The sequence below is a fragment of the Carlito syrichta genome, unplaced genomic scaffold (assembly GCF_000164805.1).
Source record: "Carlito syrichta isolate Samal-C Ts95f unplaced genomic scaffold, Tarsius_syrichta-2.0.1 Scaffold305402, whole genome shotgun sequence".
Taxonomy (NCBI): domain Eukaryota; kingdom Metazoa; phylum Chordata; class Mammalia; order Primates; family Tarsiidae; genus Carlito; species Carlito syrichta.
The window spans coordinates 62,070-80,185 of NW_007249498.1; the positions used below are offsets into that span (position 1 = coordinate 62,070).

At 43.0% G+C, this 18,116-nt stretch overlaps 1 long non-coding RNA gene across 1 annotated transcript; it reads right to left on the reverse strand.

The window, feature by feature from the left end:
* Nucleotides 1-13,031: 13,031 nt before the first annotated feature.
* On the reverse strand, nucleotides 13,032-16,665 carry LOC103264000. The gene is made up of 2 exons (XR_504531.1): nucleotides 16,363-16,665; nucleotides 13,032-13,314 (listed from the first exon to the last, which is right to left on the reverse strand). It is a non-coding gene; the product is annotated as an uncharacterized LOC103264000 (long non-coding RNA).
* Nucleotides 16,666-18,116: the final 1,451 nt, after the last annotated feature.

Consider the following 18,116-nt stretch of genomic DNA (forward strand, 5'->3'; position numbering starts at 1 on the left):
CATTGCTTCCACAAGTCACCTCTCATAACAATGCTAGCTGGTACACTGATGCTGACAAGTTCCTAGAACACTTACCTAGCAAGGGAAGCCTGTACTACAAGGGAACCAACCTCAAAAAAGATAATTCCTGGTTTTAGGGGTAGGGGTCCCACCTTTTAGGATGGTTGTGAACCTCAGACAGTACTTGTAGAAGTGTTTGAGTGTGTGCACATATAATATTGTCTTCAGGTCAAGTATGAGGGATGTCTTCAAGTGTCCCGCTCTGGCTGTGCCCCTTCCAACAGGACATCCAAAAGATCAAAGAAAAGCTTGCTCCCTCCTTTTTTGACCCATAGTTCTTGCTCCTAGAACCAAGAAACTTCCTGCCTAAAGAGCTCAAGCCTCTTCCCCAAATTAACTCCCCTTACCCCTGGGATTGGAAATTCACCACTTCCCAGAGAGAAACTCTGAGGAATCCAAGAATTCTAAATGTAAACTAGGTCTTCCAGTCTGAAATTCCTTTAAAGAGCTTAAAAGGGTGACACCGGTGATGATAGGGGAACCTGACTTTATCAGGGGCAGAGCAGTAGTAGGTGTGATGAGAACATGTGGCATACAGTCAGTGGGCCTCCCTGTGAGCCCCTGTCCTCAGTTTTGTGACTGTTAGAAGACCTGTGCACGTGGATATATTTTTTCAAGGATAGGGCATATAACTGTCATCAGATTCTCAAAGGCTTCAAAAAGTCTGAACCACCGTGGAAAGAGTTGAAAACAAAAAGAGCACCAGACTGGCAGTCAGAAGTTTTGAGTTTTACCCCTCTTCTTCCAAGTACTGGTGGGGTGAACTTGGGCAAATTCTCATGACTTAAGTCACCCATGTAATAAGACGGAAATAATCACAACATACATTGTTTTGCTATAAATCATAAAGGAATGCAAGATGTCATTTTAATATATATTTCTCCACCTTCTTTCTTTGTAGCCTCTTCATGAGCAGACCCATAAAATTATTAACTCAGGCTCATAATACCCCTACAAGTTAAATTTCACCATGATATTGCAGAAGAGTCATATGGGACAAAATTGGGTTACAGAATTTGTCCAATGTTTTTCCAGCAGTGAGTTAGTGACAGTTAAAAAAAAATCTACTAGGAATTCTAACAATCCTTCCCCAAGATTTCATCTCTACACAACACCCCATCATCTAAGAAAAAGAAACAATGACCTTTCCAGAACAAAAATATTTTCTTGCTTGCTTTGACTCTTTAAATGGTTTCCCTTTTTTTCCATGGTTCAGTAATATTTGTTAGAGTTTCATTGAATGAATTCATTCTAGTATTTGTTTGTTTCTACACTCCACATCTAATGGGGCCATGTTGGACACATGAGATATTTCAACTGCTGACAATGATGGCTGATCCATAATGGATGATTTATTTCTGCTAAATTAACATAACTGATTATCTTTCTACATAGGAGAAAAACTCAATCTCAAAGTTAAAAAAAAAAAAAAAAAGAACCAGCTTGGTCTACCATGTGAGGTAGCCAACTTAATTTTTCATTTATTTACTCAATGAATTCATTGTTCTTATATAGAAGTAATGTATGTATAGAGAGATTTTAGAGGACATAATTACTCTGGCTGTTGTAGTAGTTGCTGTTTGAGGTAGGGTGACCAACTGTCCTAGCTGGTCTGGGATTGAAGGGTGTCCTAGAATGGGACTTTCCATGCTAAATATGAGACAGTCCAGACAAACCAAAATGGTGGGTCACCCTAATTTGATGACGGTAACATATACCATTTTATCTATGATTTTAATCTAAAAGTTTTGGTAGACATGTCAGTCCATTTAAACTTTTTATTGTCTACATCTCCTTTTTGTTAATTGAATAAATTATTTATGTCAATACAGTGTTTGTATACTTTAATTACAACAAGAAAGACCTTAAGGAGAAATTAATATTCTTACCATTCTAAATAGATTTTTGTGGGATGAGAAATAATTGCTATTTTTCTGTTATTATTTTATGTGTTAAATATATTATCTTGCCTGTGGTTACTGTGGAAAAAAATCCATTTTTAAATTACATTATTGAATGTGGAAGTTACATGAGTTTTCTGTTTTTCAGTGGTCAATTATAATTGTTCTTCCTATAAACTTTCACTGTGATCATTTATGGTCCTCAGTTTGAGTGCTGACAGATCAAGACTGCAACCTGACTCTGCACATCTTTGGATTGTCTTACTCGGCTGGAAAGATGGTCTTGTATCTGTTGGTGTTGGTTTTAGCTGTTGTTTTCTTTCTCAGCTGTAGAGTGCTTTTAGTTTTTGTTTAATGAGATTTTACTGGCTGCCTTTTTAGATAACATTCTCAGTATTATTAATCTTTCCTTTAAAGGTATCAATAGCTATTGGTCAGCACTAGCATCACATGCATTTTAATGAATTCTGCTAATGCCAATCCTATAATGAGGTACAAGCAACAAGCATCCCATGCTTGACCTACTGTGGTAAGCAGTAAAACAACTACAATCTCACTCATTAGAAACCTTAAAAAATAGACGGGCTTGAAAAATCAAAAACCCTGGGTACAAATCTCAGCTTGACAACTCTCTGGCTATCTGAATGTGGACAATTACACAAAGTCTCTCTGGCACCCTGTTTCCTAGCTACAGATAAGAAAGCTGGACTTTATCAGGGGTTCTTAACTAGACTCCATGGGTGGTCTTTGGGGGATCCGTGAAAGTATAATACATTGGATAATATGTCTATATGTGCACCTCCTCCCCCAATGCTTCCTGTATATTCTCAAAAAAGTTCTTGTCCTAAAATATATTGAGAACTTCTGAACCAGAGGGTCACTGAGAAGACTCTGGGGGAAGTTCATAACATATCATCATGGCTCGTGACGAGGACACTTTCTGAGAAATGCATCTTTAGGCAACTTCATCATTATGTGAACATCATAGAGTGAACTTACACAAATGCAAATGGTGTACCCTACTACACACCCAAGCTATATGGTCTAGGCTATTGTTCCTAGATGGTATAGCCTACTACACGGCCAGGCTATATGGTACAGTTCAGTCGTCCTTAATCTTTTTGGTGTCGGGGACTGGTTTCGTGGAAGACAGTTTTTCCACAGATGGATTGGGAGGGGAGCATGGAATGTGCAGTCAAACCTCATTGCTAATGCTAATCTGTATTTGTAGCCGCTTCCCACCACTAGCATCACCGCCTCAGCTCCACCTCAGATCATCCGGCATTAGATTCTCCTAAGGAGTGAGCAACCTAGATCCTTCACATGTGCAGTTCACAATAGAGTTTGCACTCCTAATGCCGCCACAGATCTGACAGAAGACAGAGCTTGGCTTAGCCAACACTCACTTCCTTCTGTGTGGCCCAGTTCCTAACAGGCCATGGACTGCTCCTGGGGGCTGGGGACCCTGTTAGAGCTTGTTGCTTCTAGATTGTGTAGTTTACTACAGTCCTAGATGGTATAGCCTATTGCTCATAAGTATGTGTGTATCTAAGCATATCTAAACATCAAAAACATATGGTAAAAATGTGGTATAGAAGATTTTAAATGTTCCACCTGTCTAGGATACTCACCATGAATGGAGGGTTTGTTATTGGAAGTTGCTCTGGGTAAGTCAGTAAGTGAGTGGTGAGGGAATGTAAAGGCCTTGGACATCACTGTACATGACTGTAGACTTCATAAACATCGTACACTTAGGCCACAGTAAATTTATAAAAAATATTTTCTTCCTCTCTCGGTCTCTCTCTCTCTCTCTGTCGCTATCTCCCTCTCTGCAGCTCTCTCCCCACCTCTCTCCCACTTCTGCTCTCTCTCTCTTTCCACAGACCCTTTTCCCTTTTTCCCTTGTAACTGCCGCTTTAATAAATCTCTTGGCCTTAAAAATATATTTTTTTTTCTTTTCTTAATAATAAATTAGTTTACTGTAACTTTTTTACTTTATCAACTTTTAAATTTTTTTAAGCTTTGGACTCTTTAGCAATAACACTTAGCCAAAGTACATATTGTATAGCTGTACAAAAATGCGTCTTTATATTCTTACTCTACAAGCATTTTTCTACTTTTTTTTGTTCTTTGAAGTTTTTTGCGAAAAATGAAGACACAAAGGTATGCATTAGTGTAGTCCTACATAGTGTCAGGATCATCAATGTTACTGTCTTTAGGGACAAATAACATGCATGGCGCTATCATCTCCTCTGATAGCAATGCCTTCTTCTGGAATACCTCCTGAAGGGCCTATCTGAGACTCTTTACAGTTAACTTAAAAAAAAAATAAGTAAAAAGAACACACTCTAAAAGAGCAATTAGGCCAGTCATGCCTGTAATCCCAGCACTTTGGGAGGCCAAGGCAGGAGGATTGCATGAAGCCAGGAGTTCAAGACAAGCCTGGGCAAAATAGTGAAGCCACATTTCTACACACACAAAATCAAAAAAATTAGCTGGGCATGGTGGCATGTCCCTGCAGTCCCAGCTACTGAGAGGACTAAGATGGAAGGAGAACCTGAGCCCACAAAGCCAAGGCTGAGGTGAGCTATGATCATGCCACTGCACTCCAGTGTAATGAGACTTGACTCAAAAAAATTAATAGCAATTAAAGTATAGTACAGTAAATACATAAACCAGTAACATAGTCACTTATGATCATTATCAAGTATTATGTACTGCACACAATTATTGTGTGACTATACTTTCATATGACTGGCAGTGCAGTAGTTTTGCTTACACCAGAATCATTACAAACACGTGCATAATGTGCTATGCTATGATGTCTTGACTGCTATGATGTCACTGGGCAATAGAACTTTTTCCATTCTATTATCATCTTATGGGACCACCGTCACACATGCAGTCTGTTGACTGAAACATCTTTATGTGGCACAGGAATGTAAACATTTTGAAAACTCATTGCCGTTAGTCTATTTAAGATCACTTCAATCCATTAAAATTTCCAAAATGAGGACTGCTTATGACTTGCGCAGAGTCAGGGGACGTCCTGATCTCCCTGCTGCCAAAAAGTTGCACTAGGAAAAATCTAGACCAAGGCAGTAAAAGAGTTCTCTTCAGTTCAGGCTGAGGGATTTGGAGTTAACTTGGGGGTGGAGGACCTGTTGACAGTTTTTGAGAAGGGAAGTGACATGACGAAATCATTGTTCTGGGAAGATCAAATGGAATCAATGTGGCAGAATGATCTGGAAAGAGGCCGGGCTCACCAATCCCCTGATAGGACTGCATTACCTCACTAGGTGTTCTGTTACTTCAATGACCTGTTAACAAGCATCCCTCTTACCCCCCAAAAGAAGGAGTAGCCTGTGAGCTGGGAAATGCTGAGTCTTGCCACCATGTCGCTACTGCCTAGGTGTGGGGACAGATAACAAAGCAGGTATGTATCGCTCTTGCTAGAGGCAGACCAGAAGCTATGAGATCACCTGGAGAGGACCTTCATCCCTGCTTTTGGGGGGCTAGGGGTTACTTTCCAGACAAGGGGACCCCCAAACCACATCTTAAAGGGTAGTCAGAGTTAGCCAGGCCAAGAAGAAGAAGGAAGAGGAAAAGAGTATGCGCAGAGCCTTGGAATTACAAGAACATCTTGGCTGGCGAGGGGTGGTGAAGGGTCAGTGTGGTCAGAGGGTAGCCACAAGTCAGGGAGTTAGAATGACAACACTGGTTAGCTACCGAATCATAACGGTTTACGTGAAGGGGCCTAGGTGCTATGTTAAAGAATTCTCTTTTATCCTGAAGACAAATCTAAGGTAGGATTTTAAACCAAGGATTATCACAGCAAGGCATATTTTAGAAAGGTCATTCTGAGTCTTTGGCAACCTCCCTAAGCCTCTGTTTCCTCACTGGTAAAATGTGAGTCCTAACCATGCCTACCTTATAAAAGTGTTCTGAGGATTTAAAAAACGTAACATAAAGTGCTGAGCCCTGCACCCAATTAATTTTGATGATTAAAATTATTGCAAATCTCAGTTCTCACTGGTCTTTTCTTCTGATTGGAACACGAACTACCAAAAACATTGGGCTAGACAGGGTAAGAAAATGGGACAAAGAGAACTTTGGAGGAATTGAGTGGCTTTCTCAAGGTCACTCAGCTATGGAGTGTTTGAGCTAGGACTTGAACCCAGGTCTGCCTGGCTCTAAAGTCCATGCTTTTAACCCCCTATCCAGAAACCCCTCCCTCCATCTTTTTTGGATTCCAGCTCTGTGTTAATTACATGGTTTCAGAATCTCCTAGAAACTCTGCTGTCTTTTTGGAAAGACACTAACAATTCCCTTTTCAGAGAAAAGATTGCAGCATCTCCATGCCCCAGCCCAACTCTCGGGGTGCAGCAGCCTTTCAGTTGAGAGCATACCGAGGGCTTGGAATAATCTAGAACCTGTTTCCTGGCTGTAGGAGGAAAGCCTGGCCATGCCTCTGAGAGTCTTCCAACAAAGCCTCACTTTCCCTGTGTAATTGCCTCCTAGGAGTCCCCAGGAAAAAAACCTGCCTGGTTTCTGAGGGTGCCAGCACAGGGCCAACTCCAGGGGCGAGCAGGGGACCTGCTGCCTGTCCGCTGCTGGGAAAATATTGGTGGCCCACTGCCCCAGCAAGGTGCAACAGACCCTTCCAAACATGCCGCTCAGAAGTAGCAGGCTCTTTGTGGGCTCCTGGAGCAGGAAGCAAGAGGAAGGGAGCTATGGTTTGGTTTGGCCCATTCCTGAGCTCAGTGCATTGAGCTTTCAGAAGATATTCTTGGGTTTCAGTTCACACCCCATTGGATTTCACATCAACCTGAAAACTCATGGGAAGGTCAGCTGAAACAACTGAGTGTGGTCGGCTCTCCCCTCGGAGCCATAAATCGCACTGCTGCCAGGAGGGAAAGAGGAGGAAAGAGGAGAAACTTGGCCCATCCTAGTCTACTTTACCCCAAGTATGTGTGTAAGGGGGGGGTGTGGGAAAGAACAGGGAATCTTCACTGCACAGCTACTTACGTTGTCATCATAAAATGTTTCCCTTGTGGCACCGAGGTGTGTTTTCTTCTAACTAGATTCTGCCTGGTACAAATAGAGTGTCAGTACAAGGCCCAAATGAATAATAGCAATAGTGATCATTTAGATGCACTTTTTATGGGCCAGAAACATCTATGCTAAGCACTTGACGTTCATTACCCCATTTGATCCTCAAACGAACTAGCTAGCACCATGATCTCCATTTTATAGAGGCGAAAACTAGGCTTAGCTGGAAACTCAGAGCTGGGATGTAAGCCCAGGGGAGCACGCTTCAGCGCTGGGGAGACCACACGGGGAATTCTCTAGCCTGAGGCAGAGGGAGACTCTCTTCACCAGCGTCATAGCAGAGGCTGGATGACCATAGGTCAGGGTCCCTTGCAGGCTGGTGGGTGGAGGTGCTGACCAAGGTCGCCTGCCAAGGTCCTTTGAGTCTTCTCTGCTGCTCTGGCAGCTTAGACTGGAGGGACAGAACTCTGTCCCTCTGCAAGTGTGGAATCCTCCACTCGGAATGCAGCCCCGGAGCCGCCCTCCCTCTCCATTAAATTAACATTTATGGGAGTTACCCCTCTGCCTCTGCCTCGAGGGGGACACAGACCTCTAATTGCTGTGAAAAGAGACCTGGGAGACCCCATTTTCCTCTGCCACCCGGAATCTGGGACTCCCTTTCCATGATTCGCCACCGGGGGGGGGGGGGGGGGGGCAAAGGTCTGGCAGCTGCTCCCCCAGCCTCCCCTGGCGTGGCTTCCAGATTATTGTCATTTACAGAATAAAACTCGTGTGCCCTTGAGAATGTCTCCTTCCAGTCAGCGAACCCAACAGGGCTCACTGCGCTCTCTCCTGGGTGCAGACGGTGGCAGGCCAATGCCTGCACAACGTGGACATATCGCGGAGCTGGGGCCTGTGTGGGCATCACCCCCTCCAAAGAGTCTTCTTTTGCTCCTGCCTCCAGGATCCTGAGACAGTAATATTCTGATTTACACCGTCGAAGCTGCCCCCTCCCCTCCCCCCTTCGGGGGGGGTTATACCTGCACCAACAGCTCCGCCCCCAAGTTCTGCGGGGCCGAGAGGCAGGGCCCTTGGGCGCTGGGAGCCTCAGGGCACGGCCTGAAGGACACTGGCCAAGCCTGGGCGAAGGGCCCTGGGCGGCAGGGCGGCTGGCGCCCCCCCCCCGGAGCCCGCTGGGATCCCAGCCCCGGGGGCGGGACACGGGGCATTCCTGGAACCCAGGTGCTCGACCCCAGGTGAGCCACGTCACCGCGGCGGAGAGAAAGGGAGACGGAAAACGGTGAAGCCAAACAAAGGGGCGGGAAGAAAACGCGGAGCGACAGGAGCGTTCCTCCCCCAGCAGGGGAAAGGAGCCGCCGCCGGGGCGCCCGGCTCAGTCCTCTCGCACCATCTCGTGGTCCTGACTTGTGACTGCAGCACGGGCTTTTTTCTTTTTCTCTTCTTTTTTTTTGAGGCGGCGTCTCTGTCGCCCAGGCTGGAGTGCGGCCCCCGCAGCCTCGCCTCGCTGGGCTCAGGCGATGCTTCCGCCTCAGGCTTCGAAGCAGCCAGAACTACAGAGGCGTGGCTGCCACGCCCGGCTAGTTTTTGATTTATTGTAGAGACAAGGGCTCACCAAGATGCCCGGGCGGGTCTCGAACCCTCTCGGGCTCAGGCCATCCACTCGTCTCCGCCTCCCAAAGAGCCGGGATGACAGGCTGAGCCCCCGAGCCCGGCCAGCACGGACTCCTAAGGGCGGTCTTGACGCAGGGAGGTGTCCCGGTTCTCTACCCTAGGGTGTGCAGGGGAGACAGACCCAACAACACAAAGGGTCACTGGAGCCGAAACCACCGGCAGGAAAGCACGCCCTTTTCCGTGGCAGGCCTTGTTGATTTGGATTCGAAATGCTGTGCCATGAAATGCTGTGCCATGAAAGAGCAGATGTGTATCTTGCTCGATCTGCAGGGTAATGGAGACGGGGTGGGAAATTCCCCAGGCCCCAGCCATTTCTTTAAAAGGATTCAGGTGTGGAGCAGACGATTAAAATCTCTGTCAGGGAAAACTACTTCTTTATTAGTAAAGACTATTTGTTACTTCCGTTTTCTGACCCGATCCAGAAGACAAACATCCCTAAGTTTTGAAGAGGAAAGGGCAGGAGCCACGTCACCTTGGAATCCTGGGCTAGAATTCACTCCCCAGTAGGGGAACCCCAAGTTTTATTCTCCTCGAATCATTCGCTCTCCTTTGAAAAATGCACAGTGCAGGTTCTGCCCAACTTTTCTCTCTGCCGATTTCCCCCATTCTCAAATAAGAAATATTTGAGGTTCCCAGCGATCAAATCTTGGTACTGGTGTTCACCGGTTAATATCATACAACGTAGAGCTTTTCAGAAGCCAGAGCTAATGTGTTAGGAATGAAACACGTAGGTACACGAAGGGTTACACTTTTAGAAATACGTACGGATACCCTGAATGATAATCCTTGCCTGTGTTAAAAGTTTTCACATGTATTCGATTCTAAGAGATGACAGAAAGATCAAGTAAATAACAGCCTCTCAAAACTCCATTTCTCGGAGCCTGTATAGATGAGCTGAACAACATGACGGCTCTGAGCAGCAGTCTGCTTTCTCTAGACTCCTCTGCATTCTTTTCTGGGTCACTATCCACGCACCTATCTTTGACTGGATGAACAGATGAAGGCGCAGCCTAGACCTGTCTGTACAGAGAAGAGCCAACATTTGTTCCCCAGCACACCTGTGCAGGTTTAGGGGGTCACTAGTTCCTCCGGAGGTGATAACGCCTGCTCCTATATGAGAGGCAAGCGGTACGTTATTTTGGTGCTGGAGGCTGAGAGTCTAAGGGTGCTACAGAAAATTCCAGTTTGTTGCATTCATTTGCTCTGGTGGCAAAGACCCCTTGGAATGGACTCCACTTGCAGCCGGACTGTCAAGCACACGGAGCCTGGAATCGTTGGAAAAGCTGGGTTGGTTCTGTCTATACTGCATTCAGGGGCCTGGTTCTTTGCTTGAAGGCCAAATGAGATGGAAGATATTAATTACAGGGCAGACAACTGGCAGAGACAGGAGAGCAGAAAGATGTGAGGGAGTTTGGTGGTATCTTTGGTGAAGTTATCGCACTTTGTTTTGTGTTTTACTCTCACAAATACGGTCTTCTTTTCTCTCTGTTTGTTGGACCTAATCTTAGAAAATAAACTTTTGTAGGCAATGAGGGGAATTTATCTTAGCTACATGATATGGGATCCCTGCTGGCTCTTAGGGAGGAGTCAGTTAGGAAAAGAACTCCCTTCTGAAGCAGTGATGTGCATGATGGCTGATTAGATTCACTAGCATTTAATATGGGCTCTTGCAAGTCCATCTTCTAAGATTTCAGCACCAAATAGGACACTAATAGAATCTGCTATGGCAGGATCCTGGAAATAAGCAGACAGTTAGTTATTTCTGCTTCATCCCCCTCCCAGGATCCCTGGGACCACTGATAAAATCAGACACTCTCAGCAGCGTCTGCTGGGAAGATGTCGAGCTCTGGGCCCACTGATGGACACAACTGACTAGATCAGTGATGGAAACTTGACCAAGACAACATTCTGGAAGCCACAAGGGGGTATATGCCAGGAAAAGGGGAGGGGCAGGGTACGAGGCAACTGGTAACCGCAGGAGAAGAGGGAGTAGACTCCCCGGAAAGCAGCCATACATCAGAGCTCTCTCGAGAAGGAAACAACTGGTATCTGAGGCTGGGATGACACAACCACCCTAAATGAGCAGCTTTCAGCTGACTGAGGACATCCTGGCTGCTCTCTGTCATTTCTGTTCTATTTACTCTTCTCAAATAGTTTGACAATAACCCCCATTGCCTGGACAAACTGGGTGTGTCTCCCTGTTCCTTAAGGAAAATGCACAGCCAGCCACTCTGCTCCCTCGTGGGGATGGTGGTGGCACAACTGAATGAGCACCATATCACTTCTCTTTGTTCAGCACCCTTACTACCCACTTCCCTTTAGAAATGATCCCAACTCTCTATTCATTTGGCTCTATGGGGGGATGTTTGGCAGATTGCATTCTCCAAAGGTGACCACAACAATATCCCCTGCCTCACGTATTCTTCTACAATATGACCTTGGCATTTCTCTATGAACGGGATGGGCTTGTGACTGCTTCAACCAAAAGCACAACAGAAGCCATGCTGTGTGGCTTCCAAGGTGGGGTACTTAATGGCAGCCACTTGTCTCTTGATGTGTGGCTGGGTGGGAGGGAAGGGAAAGATCCCAGTTGGGAGGTTCCAAGAGGGATGACCTTTTCTCCTCATCATGGCTAGGGTACCATATCTCCCCCATTCTAAGATGTTGCTCATTTTTCAAGTACTATCCATGCAGTGAAGGCTTTAGGGAACAGAAAAATCACCATCTCAATGTTAAATGGGTCAGCTATTATATGCTGCATTAGAAGAAGCATTCAAATATGAAACAAATGCATGAAATGTGAGAAAATATGGTACGTTTTTTTCAATGCACTTGGACATATTCCAGTACATTCTGACAGTATAAGAGAAGGAAAATTGTAGACCTTATAAACCCCTGACTTCTCTGGTGAATACCATCCATGCCAATTTATCCATTAAACGCAGTGCATGGGGGCTCATGATAATTTTAGGGACCCACAAAAAAAGTCCATTTTTTTTAAAATCAAAAGAAAAAAAATGAACTTTTAGGTTGAATACAGTGTTTTAATGTATAACAGAAATATATTTGTTGTTAGATCAATACACTCATAAAATATACTATTTGTGAAAGTTTAAAAGTTGATATTTAATGTGTTTTCTGAAGGAACGTCATCATGCAGCTGAGTTGTCTCTGATCACCTGCCAAAGAAGATGCTCAAACACATACAAGCTCCTCTTTCTCTCTCTCTCTCTCTCTCTCTCTCTCTCATCAGGATCTCATTCTGTCATCCAGGCCGAAGTTCAGTGACTCACGGCAGCCTCGACCTCCTGGGCTCAGGCAATCCTTCCACCTCAGTCTTTCATGTATCTGGAACCACAGGCATGCGCCATCACACCCAGCTTCTTTTTTTTTTTTTTTTAATTTATGGTAGTGACGAAGTCTTTCCAAGTTGCCCAGGCTGGTCTCAAGCCTCTGGGCTCAGGCAATCCTCTGGCCTCCGCCTCCCAAAGTTCTGGAATCACAGTAGTGAGCCACCACACCCGGCCTTTCTTTTTACCCTCTCCGCATCCATCTCAAGGAACCTCTAGAAATGAACCCCCAAAGGGCTTTTCTCCATTGAGTACTTCCATATTTGGAATCTAGATGGCTCCATTGCTCTAAAGTTAGGTGTTTGCTGTGCTGTGATTTACAAGGCTGTCAGAAGGCTAGCTGATGCCTCCCATGGAGCTGGCAGTGGTTACTTTCGGTAGAGATAGTTCAGTGTGCACAGCTGGGGGGAGGCCTGGGATTTTTCATGGTTGTCATTCTTTTAAACCCTCTGTTCCTGAGGATAATCCATGGAAAGTAAAACCTGGCCATCATCTTAAAAACTCTACTTGAATTATTGAGCAAGCCAGGCATGAAAAATTTAAATGTCTAGGCAAACAAATAGGGTGCATAAAAAGATTTTATTGAATTTCTCCAAATCAGGGAAGAATAGTAAATGACTGCTTTAAAAAAAAAGATATTACAGAAAGTCCCTGCAATTTGTTAACATATTTCTTGGCTTCCTTGAAAATCATAGATTCAAATATTTAGGAATAAGCCAGCAGAAAAAATACAGTTCTCTAAAGTTATTTCATAGTTAGGGAGATGGCTTATAAAATGTTTGAGTGAAACAATAAATTTTCCACTTTCGAAATTCTTAGCCTAATCTTTTAGACCGGATGGTTTCTCATAAATCAATGAAAATAGGGCAAATCAACTTTATCTTCTCTAACTGTTTAGGGAAGAACATCCATGCAAATGGGTATGAGAAAAAGCAGTGTAATCAAGGTGCATACAAAGAGCTTTAAAACCTACTCAGAGCATTCTTGAGACAGGAGGGTCATTCCTTATATTTCTACTTTTAATTTGTGTCTTACATCAACAGAGGCTTTTTAACCCTTTTCCTCCCTCTTGGCCACTTTGGAAAACTGATTTGCTCCTATCACATTCAATTCAAATTCCATATAAATAATAGGTGCCCTTTCTGTAACGTGAATTGCCAGCGAGACCTAGAACCTCCTTCCTCTGTGAGGCATCAAAGATGGCGGCTAAGGGATAATGCAGGAAGTGGAGAGACACCGTAGAGTTTTCTGAGGTGACACATGCTCAGACATTCTCTTCTCTGTAAAAAAAAAAAAAAAAAATGAGACAACTAAAAATATGTTCAGGTGAGGGGTTAAAACATTCCCCTCAAATGATGAATTAATCATTAATAATTATTTCATGTGTATGCATGGAAAATAGGCTTTATTTTTTAACTGAGGAGACATTATTCAATATGGCATATGGCATGGTAAGTCCTAAACTGTTGGTAAAACTAAGAAGTAAAAGAGAAGAGAGTCAAACTATAAAAAGATCATTAATTGAAAGTGAGGAGAGCACAGGCAAACAGTAGCTGTTTACCATAGACAGTCAACTGTTGAGAGCAGGTTGATAATTTACTCTGGAGGCCCCCAATGCTAAATATGTCTAAACAGTACATGTATGTGTCGGCACAATTTTAAGCATGTCACTATGTCAACTCAAGCCTCATGACAATCCTATGAGGTTAGGCACTATGACCATCTTTTTTTCACAGAAAATGGTACAGAGGGAACTGAGGCGCCAAGATGTTAGATGACTTGCTCAAGGTTACAGACAAGCAGGGGCAGATCTAGTTTGAGCCCATTTGGTATCAGACTATGTGATCTTACTCCTGATCTGCCTCTCATATCCAGCTTGGGACTGTGGCAGATGCTGTGGGTGTTCTGTCCATCTCTACTAGAACTCATCGTCTTAGAGACCAACAGTCACTTGCTGCCCAGGACTCTGATTGTAGATATTTGTCACACACAGGCTGGTGGGAAGTACGGAATTAACACCCATCTCTCATCCAGCAGCTGTCAGCCAATGACCAGCTGGAGAGGGTGGGTAAATACCAGCTCCCTCCCAATGGGCTCCTTTCAGTCTCTCAGAGGCTCCTAGCAGATGCACCCACAATGGTCATCCGGTCTTTCATGTACCCCATGCTGGCTTCCTTCCCTTCCTCCTCCAGCTTCCTCACTTCCACAGCAGTTCTTCCTGGGATCTCCTCCCAACTAAACAGCTTACACTCAAATTCTTGTCTCGGGGGTCTACATCTCAAGGACCCAGCCAAAGATGTGAACTTGAAGTTTGAAATATCCTGAGTGCTATGCATGTTTGTTGTGCTATATTCACGATAGCAAGAGCACGGAACCAACCATGCTGCCCATCGAAGCTGGACTGGATTTTAAAAATGGGATACAGGCCAGGCTCGGTGGTTCAGCCTGTAATCCTAGCACTTTGGGAGGCCAAGGCGAGGGGATTGCCTGAGCCTGTGGGTTCGAGACCCTCCCGGGCAACCTCATCTCTACAATAAATCAAAAATTAGCTGGGCATAGTAGCGCGTGCCTGTAGTTCCAGCTACTTGGAAGGCTGAGGCAGAAGGATCGCCGGAGCCCAGCAGGTTGAGGCTGCGGTGACTGGGAACGTGCCACTGTACTCCAGTCTGGGCATCAGAGTGAGACTCCAACTCAAAAAAAAAAATGTGGTACATATACGCAAGGGAATACTATGCAGACATAAAGAAGGACAAACATATGTACTTTGCAGCAATTTAGATGGATTTAGAGTCGATCATACTCAGTGCTCTATCACAGAAACAAAGAACAGAGTACCATATGTTCTCACTCATATGAACCTTGAACACTTGTCATAATACTATAAGAAGGGGACTGGCAGTACTGGGAAACTGCCAGGAGAGGGGTGGGTGGGATTGGCAACTGAGAGAAACTGCCAGGGGAGGGAGAGGCACACTTCATCAACAAGGGTACCTGCATAATGAACATTTGTATACTTGAATTGTACCCCACATCTTTAAAATAAAATAAAGTAAAATAAATATCATGAGCACTAAATGAATCATTGGCACATATGAAAATTGTCATACAGCTAATTTCTTTTCTTTCTAACATGCTACATTGACTGCCCTACCCCTCAAAAATTAATCAATCTGCAAGAAACATCAAAAATCTACCAAATTATTTTAAACATTTCTGGGTAATGGAGGAGATCATTTATTTCTAAGCTGTGGTACTTGAATGAATGAATTTGGTAAATGTTTCTTAACATAAACTTAGCCTCGGATAGAACTTCAGAAAAAAAGAAAATATATTAACTGTTGCATGACTATATCAAGGATCCCAATTTTTTTTAAGTTCTGACTTGCAATGAAATAACACAAATAAGAAAAACATTAAAAATACCCAGATCAAAGTTTAAAAGATGCCACATTCCATTGTAACTTTTAAAATATATTAAAAATATACTGAACTCTTGAAAATAAGAGTTTTTTCCTCACAGGCTATAAGATGTAATATTAAATCGTATTTTTTACTTTACTCAAAATATAGATTAGTATCTAGTTTTTTTAAAAAATCTTGTCCAAAATCCCTTTTGAACTATTTTTATTTTTCTCTTTAGACTCTTTCCTTGTTCTTCCATTTTATTTCAATAGAGATTGTATCAACAAAAAGCAAATTACAACTTTCAAGATTGGGCTTAAGCAATGTATTGCCATCACCTTTCAAAGCACAATAAAGCAGAACATTCGATTTTTTTATTTTATTTTTTGTAGAGACTGAATCTCGCTGTGTTGCCCAGGCTGGTATTGAACTCCTGGCCTTGAGCAATCCTCTCACCTCGGCCTCCCAAAGTTCTGGAGTTAGAGGCATGAGCCACCACATCCAGCCCCAAAGTAGAACATTCTAAAAACAACTGTGTAAAAGAAGGTGTGGAACCCCCCAATGATTGTTCCCTAAGTGCCTCTCTTTGGGCCCCATGGGAGCGAGCCGAAGCCAGCACTATTCTTTCTCATCAAGACCTTCTCTGACTCAGCTCTGTGAAATCGTTCCCCTGATACAAGCTTGGATAGGTTCCATAGCTTTCTAGGCACTTTCTGGTAATAAAAGTTCTCCTGAAATTGTTAAATAATTTAGATCCCATTCAGTGTGATATCCAAACTCCAGCATTCATTTAATTTAAACTTCCTCCCCTTCTTCAACACTGGCCTATTTCAGACAAAGAAAGGCATGGATGACTTCATTCTGCGCAAGGTTTGAACCTTAGGGAAGGGAAGAAGGCGCCTTATGACCCAAATGATCTTTCTCACCCAGAGCATTGTAATTTGGTTGCACAGTGGTTGGCCCCTTCTTCATAGGATTTTGGTGTTTTCCTGGGAGTTCCTCTTGTGAGACACCAGTAATGGCAGTTCTCTGAGGTAGACGACACATCATCTGGCAGGTCATGTTCACTGCGCCTCTGGCCTTTGGGCTTCTCTTGGACCACCTGTGGGTGAGTCTCTTTGATTCATGGGGTGCTCTTGGTGAATACCTTCAGGCTGGTTCACACTGGGACTCTTTCATGGCATCCTGGACTCTGGGGAAACATGCACAGTCTTCACTGGCAACTGGCAGGCAACATCGGCCTGCATCTCACCTTTGGATTTTCTGTGGTCCAACACAGCAACATGAAGGGCAAGGGGATGGAAAACAAAGATGGGGAGAGAGAGAAACGTGAGCCAGGAAGCAAGAGAGGAGAAACTGTACTGAATGAATCTAAACCCCACACACTGCTCCAAAGCACAGAAAATGACAAAATACTTCACTTTGTTCAACAAAAGCAGAATGGCCACAATATTGAAAGACAACCCAAATAACATCAAACGACAGCAGCAAAAATACTACCCTAGTCTTTCTTATGAGTATAGACATGAAAAATGATAAATACTAGCAAGTACAATTCAACATTAAATTAGATAAATACTATACAACAACCAAACAAAATATTTCCCAGGATCGTAAAGATGAGTTATATTGTATTATAATATATATAAGTCCATATATTTATACATATATGTGTAATGCCAATTGTTGAAAAAAAGTAAAAGTAGTATGATTATTTCAAAGGATAATGACAAGATAGTAATGAAATTCAACCCTGATTTTTTTCTTTCAGCAAACCAGGAATAGAAGGATGCTTCCTTAACATGAGGAAGGATATTTTAAACCAACCGTTAGTCATTTTCTTAATAGCAAAGTAAGCCCTAGAGTCATTCCCATTACTGGCAGGAAAAAAAGATTCCCTTTGTCCCCACTGTTATATGATACTGTCTTTAAAGTCCTATATAGTCTATTAATATTTGAAAAAGATATAGTTACTGGAAATGAAAAGACAACATAATAAACTATATGTAAATAATGTCACCATGTAACCTTAAAATTCCAAAACATCTTCTGAAAAAATTCTCAGGGTACAGATTTGAGACAAAAAATAAAAATTGAAACATATATTGCATATCTGTGAGAATATATTTAAAATAGAAAAACAACAACAAAAATCCTATTTACAATTTTAACAACAAGACACACAAAAATCCAAGTGATACACTTATGTACATGATCCTTGTGAAGAAAATCACAAAACCTGGCTGTGATTCATAAAAATAGATATATGGCATTTCTGGATGGGGAAAAATGAATATTGTAAAGATGTTAAGTTAATGTTTAGATCTAAGAAAACCCAACACAGATTTCAATGGAATTTTTACAAATTTGACAATGTGCGAATAAAATTCATCTGGAGGCAAAAATGCACATTAAGCCAAAAAGACCACAAAACGAAGAATCAAAGAGACTGGTTCTATCAAATGTACATTTTAAGATAATAATAAATAATATATCACGGCTAAAATTTTAGGAATTAATCAAATTAGATATTTTCTAAAGACATAACACTAAAGTAAACTTCACATAGCTGAATGAACTCAAAACAAAACATTCCAACACGAAACCATTTAGAGAAAATACAGAAAAAAGAAAAACCTAGAAGACTTCATTTAAAGGAAAATCTGAAGCCTCAATAAGT